Source organism: Rosa chinensis, chromosome 4 (genome assembly GCF_002994745.2).
Source record: "Rosa chinensis cultivar Old Blush chromosome 4, RchiOBHm-V2, whole genome shotgun sequence".
Classification (NCBI taxonomy): Eukaryota; Viridiplantae; Streptophyta; class Magnoliopsida; order Rosales; family Rosaceae; genus Rosa; species Rosa chinensis.
Window position 1 is genome coordinate 30,061,130 of NC_037091.1, and position 8,439 is coordinate 30,069,568.

An 8,439-nucleotide genomic window follows, 5' to 3' on the forward strand; every position below is an offset into this window, starting at 1 on the left:
GCTGCTGGGTTTTCATGATCAGGTTCCGCCACATGTTCTAATTAATTTATCTTGTTCATTGTTTTTGTAACTATCACTTGATCAATTTTGGGATGGTTAGCTCTTTGTTTTTGATGGGTAGCATAGTTTGCTTTTGATTACATGAGGGAGGCATTTGAGTATTGACCAATGTCAATGTGGCTTGTCATTTGTTTGATTGATATCCTCGGAATTTTCACCGCTCTTTTCAATCCCATTTTTAACAAACCCTGGGAATTCTCACTTTGCTTGCTTACATAATGCCAAGTTATAGGGGTTGCTTGCTCCCAGAGCTGCAATCAAAATCAAAGGTAAGCTTCTTTCCTCTTTTTAATTTATAACAAAATCAGAGAGATGGGTTTGAGTGGCTGGCTGCTTATGGCTAGATTACTGAATTTGTGGGACTATGAATCAACCTATAGGTTACAAAATTTTGATTGATTGGATCCTTTAGGAATCAAACATTAGCGTGCACATTATGATTTAGCCTCTTTTATTAGTACGCCTGTGCAAAGTAGCTTACTTTCCCTTCAATTAGTTTGCCTAAAATATGCAAGTAATAAGACTATCGATTATGGTGAAACTTGGAATTTAGGTGGTATTTTCCTTCAAATTCTTCAGTGGGGAAGTCTTCGAACCCTTAGTTAATCTAGAATCCCGGGCTACATTTTGTTGGCTCAGGCATTTTTAAGTAGATTTATGATCTCACTTCCCTTCTGAAGGTGGTATCTGAATTACTTGACCCTTAAACTCGTTAAGAATAATTCTGATCACAAACATCTGATCAAATCTAAACAATCAGACTTAGTGGGCATACCAAAGAGGCGCATAAGGATTTTTTTTTTCCATGGGTTTCACCTTTTGGTCTGCTTTGCTGCAGGACTGCTTTCCCTTTTCTATTAGCCTACTATTAATTTAGTTATTGTAAAATTTGATGCTAATTTTATTTGCTCCATGTTTCGGTTAGGTTACTTGCACATGCAAAGGTCGAATCTGTAAAATCAAAGGAAGTGGCTGAACAGAGGATGCTCCTGAAGAAAAGCTGGTTTTCATTTAGATGGTTAGCTAGAACTCCACCCTAATCCTGAATATTTTTTTATTGTTTTTGGTTGTGTTCTGTGCTAAAAATGTTATTTTCATTTTGTAAAAGTGTGTATTTTTTCCGTATGTGTACCTCCCAATCATTGTAGTTTTAAGCTTCTTTTTCTTCAGGCGTACGCCTGATGAATCTGATGATGATACTTCTGAGGGATCACAGTCACCAGAAGAAAGACTGACTGAAGAGGAGTGGCAAGCAATTAATAAGTTACTAAGTTACCAGCCAGATGAAACATTGGCATCTCACTCAGGAAAGGACATGCCGAATATGATCCGGTTTATGGTAACTGTGTCAGTTGATCGGGCTGCTGCTAGGATCGTTGATATAAATCACACTGAGATTTTGTGTTGTAAATTTGAGCAACTTCAAGTGTCTACGAAGTTTAAACATCAAAGTACATGCTGTGATGTGTCATGCAGATTCTATGGTCTGTATGCACCGGAAGGCTCGCTTGCTCAGGTATGTCTGTTGAGAGTATATTTCATTTTCAGAATCTCCGTGCAGTACAAATTTACAAGACATAATTTCTTGGGCTTTTTTGACCATTAGCCAGTTGGTGAACATAAACTCAATCGTCAACATTAACTCAATAGATAACATGACATTCCATCTGTGGTTCTATGTAGAGTTTTTTATTTTCTCAAATCACTTTGAAATGAAGGTCTTTCAGGTTTGGAATGGCTCCACTTGTTGATCAGGTAATTACTTAGATTTCTGACCTTCTTATTTAATGATTTGAGGGAATAGGTTTAGTCTTGCTCTTTTTAGTCATCGGAGTCTACGCTAATTGTTTTATGCTCTTAAATAATTGAAGATCAGAGTACCTCACCCAAGTTACCTGTCAATGCGTATTTCAATTCAAGTGCCAAACCTCCGAGTGCACTTTTCACCATCGAGATTTCAGAGACTCATGAAATTATTAAACAAATTTTATGGTACTCTGGAAACTGTTGGTCAGCCAGCTGTTGATAATTTTCAAGCAGAACGTGCCCCATGGAGTCCTGCAGATCTTTTACACGGATGCTAGAATTTTAGTATGGAAGGTATGTGATGTGCTTAATCTAAGGAAAACAAGCTGGTGTACTTCATTTTTAAGTATCTGGTGTTAATTACGCCAATATTTTTCATAATTAAGGGGATTGGCAATTCTGTGGCTACATGGCGACCTTGTTTTCTTGTGTTGTCGGGGACAAATATTTGTGTTTTGGAGTCTGAGAAGTCGCAGACTTATCAGCGATACTCCAGGTATCTATCTGAGTCTGTATGCCAAAAGTAAACCTATCTCTATCACTGACATCACTGCAATAACATTAGCAGGGGTCCACTTCTTTTCTGTATGCCAAAAGCTAGTAAACCTATTTCTTAACCACTTCTTGATTATTCTTTTCTGTTTCAATAAATTGTTGTTTCTCTTAAAACAAAAAAAAGTATAAAATAAATACCGCATCCTATTTCTCTTTTGAACTACCACTCCATAATATTCTATCACATAGCTTGCACCCCAGTGAGCCCACACAAGTAATGCTAACTCACACAACTTGCCTTTTCCTCTTATATAGTCTGGTTTGTTTTCTTTCTTGGGGAATTATGAAGTTATCACATATGTCATCTGCTTTTGTCTCTTCTAAATTGATTTTCTGTGTTTCCTAATTGGAAATTTCTTGTTTGGGATGCTGCAGCATGGCTGGTGGACAAGTATGTGAGGTTCCTCCTACAACAAGTATTGGTGGTTCACCATTTGGCCTTGCTGTGATTCACAGGGGGATGGACACTCAAAAGGTATGTCGAATTGGTGGTTCACCAATTCACGTTGCTGTCATTTTCTTGCTATGCTGAATCAACTATTGTGGTAGAGGTGAAGCTTGTTTTTCCATGTCTTTTTGAGGTTGTATCCTTACTGGCTGAGATTTTGTGATTTCTTTTTGTTAGTGTGAGCATGCCTTACCCACTTCCAATGATTATTTCTAATCTAATATAATCTCGTGTGCCTTGTCCACTTTCAAAATGGTTTAAAGTGATATTTGACCAGACATTTCCCTGTTTGAATCTTAACATGTCTTGATTTACAAAATGAAAAAACGCCTCGAGTCTTAGCCTGTGCCTTTATTTTTTCTATGAAATATTACTTTTCAATCATCTCTTTAACATCTCACTCATTCTTTTATCAACGGTTTTTGATATGTATCTGTTAGTTTATTTCGTGCTTTAGACCTAACATCTGGATAGTAGTTGGCTTTATTCTAGCCTTATTGTTGGAGCTGGGGATATCTTCCTTTTTTCAGTCTAAAATATTAAGTACTCATCTGTTCCAGGCTCTGGAGTCTTCTAGTAGCTTGATTATTGAGTTCCGTGGGGGGAGGAGGAGGAGGTCGTTTGGTTGAAAAGACTCATACAAGCAACATATCAAGCTTCTGTATGATATAAATCTCTCTCCCAGTTAATTTTTTCTTCAGATATTATTACTGAAAATTTGCAATTATTCTGTATATAGGCTCCCTCTTCAGTTGATGTCTTGGGAGAAACAATTGATCGTGTTGCTGAGATTGGTGAGCCTCCTCAGACCGGCAATTCTAAAACAGCTGACCTTGTCATTAATGGGGCATTGGTGGAGACAAAGTTATCTATTTATGGAAAGGTTGGTTTTACTTTTTTGGTGGGTCCATTTTGTCAAAGTATCTACAGGATCCTCAATCTCATCATTTTTGGTTTTTGCCATGTATGCTTCTTCTTTATACTTGCTTACTAGCTTATATATGTTTTATTCTACTATATTGTGTAGACGGGTGATAAAGGTGCTGAAGAACTTGATGAGACTGATGCTTGAGGTTCTTGCCAGTCGGGGGGCAGGTTTGTTTAGCCAATATATACTCCATTATGATTTATGACAGCATATATGCTCACACCGACAAGGGATCCAGAATGTGAAAATATATAGAATGGTAGTGTTGAATTTGTTTTTCTTTGTAATAGTTTTTATGTTTCTGAGTTCGTATATGTACCCTATCTTAGCTGAAGTGATCCAGGCAGTAGGATTAAAATAGTGGTGGAAGAGATGTTTCTGTGCGTGGACATATTCCACTTTTATAACTGTTTATCAAATTTTGAATGTTGATTTAATTTTTAAGTTTAGTTTATTATCACTTTTTAACTTTATGCAAGTTCTAGGGATATTAAGTCATACTATTTGAGCTCTTTCAATAGTGATACTACTACTGAAGACTAGGCCATTTTGTGTTGCAGGTTCATATGATTCTTTGGGAAGGTGGCATGACACTTAAGACAAAGCTTCACTCTTTAAAAATCAAAGATGAGCTTCAAGGTCGTCTCTCTACAACCCCACAGTATTTAGCTTGTTCTGTGCTGAAGAGTGACAATTTAGTTTCATCCCCCGGCATAATTGATCCACATTGGAAATAAATGTATGTTTTACTTCATGAGGAGGATGATACTTTTACAGATGCTTTGCCAGATTTTATGTCTGTATCTGATGCAGGCTTTGGTTCACCAACTTCAGATACGGTTTCATGTCTAACAACTGAGGACAGCAATGATGCTGCTGGATTTGCATCTGCTAAAGGCTTAGTCCTTGAAAAGAATCTTGTTACAGCAAGGTGCATTTCTGCTGAGGAATTTTATGAGGCGGAGGGTAGTGACTATTCCAATTTTGTCTTTCTAACCTTCTCGACTCTGAGTTCTAGTTCACCTGATTATGATGGTATTGACACACAGGTACTGACATGAGCAGTCAACTTTTAATTGTTGTTATTTTCTTTCATATTAGCTTAATTTCCATTGCTAATCCTATCAACTGATTTCAGTTGAGCATCCGTATGTCAAAACTGGAATTCTTCTGCAACAGACCTACTTTGGTCGCTTTAATTGATTTTGGCCTGGACTTAAGCTCTGTGTACAGTGAGGAAAACACTGCAGACATTACTGAAGGTTCAGGTGACAAATCTTTGACGAACAAAGAAAAGACCGAAGAAATTGGGCGTGTCAAAGGCTTGTTGGGTTATGGTAAAGGTCGTGTAGTATTTTATTTGAACATGAACGCGTACGTGGACAGTGTGACTGTGTTTCTCAACAAGGAGGATGCTTCTCTGCTTGCGACGTTTGTGCAAGAAAGTTTTGTGCTAGATCTGAAGGTGAGGAAGTTCTGTAATAGAAGTATGAATTTGCTTGAAATTCCATAAGCTACACTTGCTTACCTGTAATTACATTTACTGTTAAATAGCATTCTATTGTGGGTGAGCCAGAACTAGCTTCCCAAAGTCAACAAGCTGCGAGAGAATTCGCATGGCCACACAGCTCCGTCCAGTCCACCTCCGAGCTGACCACAAAGAAATCTCTTCGTTTCGTTTTCTAGGGTTTTGTGGTTTGGGTCGAGTAGGACAGGGAGAGAGTGTGAGAGAGAGAGAGAGAGTCGTTTTCTAGAGTTTTGTGGTTTGTTTCGATCAGGAGGAGAGGGATAGAGAGTTACTACATAGTGCTCCTCGCGCGATGCTGCGAGATCAACAAAAATGATTTTATGTGTGTATCTAAGAGATATTCCAACTTTGGGATATCCTTTAGAGGCAATACATCTCAGACCTTTAACATTATCTCATATTCTTTGCAATAGTCTGTTGTGCAAACAATGAGATTTAACCTTAAGTTTCTTCAAGATTAGTCAAGAGCTAATACCAACTTCTCCCTACACCGCGCTTCTTGGGTCTTCAGCCAGATGACTGCTTCAGTAGAAGATCTAGTGCTGAGTGCTAACTTCTCCAAACAGGCCACATCAGATTCTTGAATAACTTCAAAAAGTTAATACTAAAAAGCACCTGTGTATAACCAAATAATCTAACATCAGTACAAATATGGACCATGTGGTATGAAATTCTTGGAAATTAAAGGGGAAAACATAGGATATAAAAACAAATAACATCAAGTCCTTTACCTTGCATCTAGCGTTTTTGAAAATTATGCTGTTGGCATTGGGCAACTCATGAAATTGGTCCAACATTTTCTTTACGTCGACCATGGCTTTGCCAAATCATTGTGTTGATCAGAATTAAAGAAGCATTCACAACTTTTGGCATAAAAAATAAAGGCCTTCCAAACAGAATCACTACCGCATACAGTTCTTCCATTGCTCAAAATCCAGAGACAGTGCTTTCCATAGAATTGAACAACACCTACTCTATCTCCAGCTTGATCTAAAGCACTTCGGAACACTTCTTTCCCACCATTTTGGTTGGTCAACGATGTTCAGCTCAGGAATAGTAAATTATGCAACTGCATCAATGTAGACCAACTGTTTTTAAAATGGCATAGTCGAACTGCCGAGTCACTATAGTATCAATTGCAAACCAAATACAATTGATAAGTTCCATAGTTAGAGACTAAAAATAAATAAAAGTATCTTCTGAACATTACCAGAATCGTACTTGGGGTGATATGTTCCCCTACTTGGTTTGTTACTTCATGCCACCTCCTCTCAGATTTCTCCAGAACAATGTTGCCTTAAGGCCAAAAGCAGTGCTCCTGTATGTTTACGTGGGTAAAAATTTAATCAAAATCAACTTAAGCACCCAATTGCATAATATAAAAGTTCTATCAATGGATTCCAAGTATCTAATCTTCAGACATAGCTTTACATGAAATAAAAAAAATGCATATATGTATCACACATCAAATACATAAGACTACCTTGTACCAAAAGAAATTTCTGCAAATAAAGAATACAGATTAGCCTCAATCTAAATGCGAAACAGATTCCAACTTTGCAGTGGCTAATCTAACCGTTATTATATATTTACCATATAGCAAAAATCGATAGCAAAAGAAAACTGATAAACAATATACATAAGAGCTTGTAAATCAAAAAGGGAAATATCGAATAACAAAAATAAGAGGTTTCTTCCTAGCTTCTGGGTGTGTGAACGTATGGCTGCCAAACAGATAGAAAAGCCAAACAACACGGATTTGTAATGGGTATAATATACACAATTAGTCAAACTATATACTGCACATATATACGACGACCCTTCAGGCATGAGCATAGAGAAAAAGGAACCAATCAAATCAATGAATCAACACAAACATTATTGATGAAGAAAAATTACCAGCTAGGGGAATACTTGTGCTCCAACCAAATAGTAGCCAACTGCAAGACAACCATAATAAACAGAAAACAGATAAATTGTTAGCAGAGTAGATATATACCCATTAAAGAAAAAATTAAAATGAACAACAATTAGAGTGAAAAGACATCCTTAAGGTTGAATCTAAGATTGCAAATCTTTGTTTTTTATTGGCATCGATTCAGCACAGTAAAGCAATTGTAAACCATCGAGACATGAAATTTCAATTCTTTGCTCATCCAATCATATGTTTTCCGTACTTTGAAACTTTTATACCCAGAATCATAGTAAAAGAGATGAGTAATTGTGAATAAAGATATTATTATGCAGCATCCAAACCCAGAAGCTAAGAATACAAAGGCTACCTCAACAAATGAAGAACAAATAAATTCAACAAAAATTACATGCAACCAAACAAAGACCAAAAAAGAAAAATTCACCGATTTCTATCAACTGTCAAAGGAAAAATTCACCTGATGCTTTCGGCTAGTGCGTGGTTGTAATTCAATCCATGAGCATCCATTTATGATAGGACCAAGCACCCGATATTGAGTTAGAGCCGGTTGGGAAGCTTCGAATCCTGATTGATGAGCCTCTCTGTCTTCCCACCGTCAAGAAGCACCTGCAATCACACTATTTCTTCATTACAGAAATCTGAAACTTGACTTTAGATAGAGAACCTTCATAAGAGGAGCACAAAATTAAGCCTCCCTTTTCCTTGGTCGACCCTATAACCAATGCCCAGTACCTCTGACATTTTGCTCGATCGTAACTCAAAAGCCGGCCCTTCGCTCTCAGAGTCTCTATCGTTCTTATCCGCATTACACTCTCTCTTCTCACCACTTCTACTTACGGAGTCAATCTTGGTTATACGGCCGTAGAAGAAAGAAGAAACCGCCCCGATGGAAGCATCTAGTACCTAGGTCAATGGCAGCCTGAGATTATGAGTGAAAATCAAGGGCAAAACCGTCTTTTCGACACCCAATGAACAGTAAACCGAACTTTCGTATATTAGTAATAATCTGAGAAAACTTAATTCCTTAATACATTGTGAATCTAAATTTACAATTGAGATCTAAATGACTTGGTAACTAAGCAATAATATATCATACATATTTTGTTAGATACAATAATAATGATTTTATGCCACTTGGTATGGGCAAGTATTCATTGTTTTGTACAATATAAATGCAGGCA

At 37.2% G+C, this 8,439-nt stretch overlaps 1 long non-coding RNA gene and 1 other non-coding gene across 4 annotated transcripts; one reads left to right on the top strand and one right to left on the bottom strand.

Moving 5' to 3' along the window:
- Positions 1-5,455, top strand: LOC112199087. Its single transcript, XR_005809615.1, has 11 exons — positions 1-329; positions 986-1,078; positions 1,231-1,815; positions 1,932-2,160; positions 2,253-2,362; positions 2,797-2,896; positions 3,430-3,530; positions 3,609-3,752; positions 3,897-3,964; positions 4,358-4,846; positions 4,936-5,455. It is a non-coding gene; the product is annotated as an uncharacterized LOC112199087 (transcript).
- A 138-nt stretch (positions 5,456-5,593) lies between these two features.
- LOC112195954 lies at positions 5,594-8,117 on the bottom strand. 3 transcript variants are annotated; one of them, XR_005809614.1, is made up of 5 exons: positions 7,716-8,117; positions 7,225-7,265; positions 6,536-6,643; positions 6,057-6,413; positions 5,594-5,940 (listed from the first exon to the last, which is right to left on the bottom strand). It is a non-coding gene; the product is annotated as an uncharacterized LOC112195954 (long non-coding RNA). The 3 variants fall into 3 exon arrangements; XR_005809613.1 differs by having other exon boundaries at positions 6,057-6,449; XR_005809612.1 differs by having other exon boundaries at positions 6,057-6,394; positions 7,716-8,114.
- Positions 8,118-8,439: the final 322 nt, after the last annotated feature.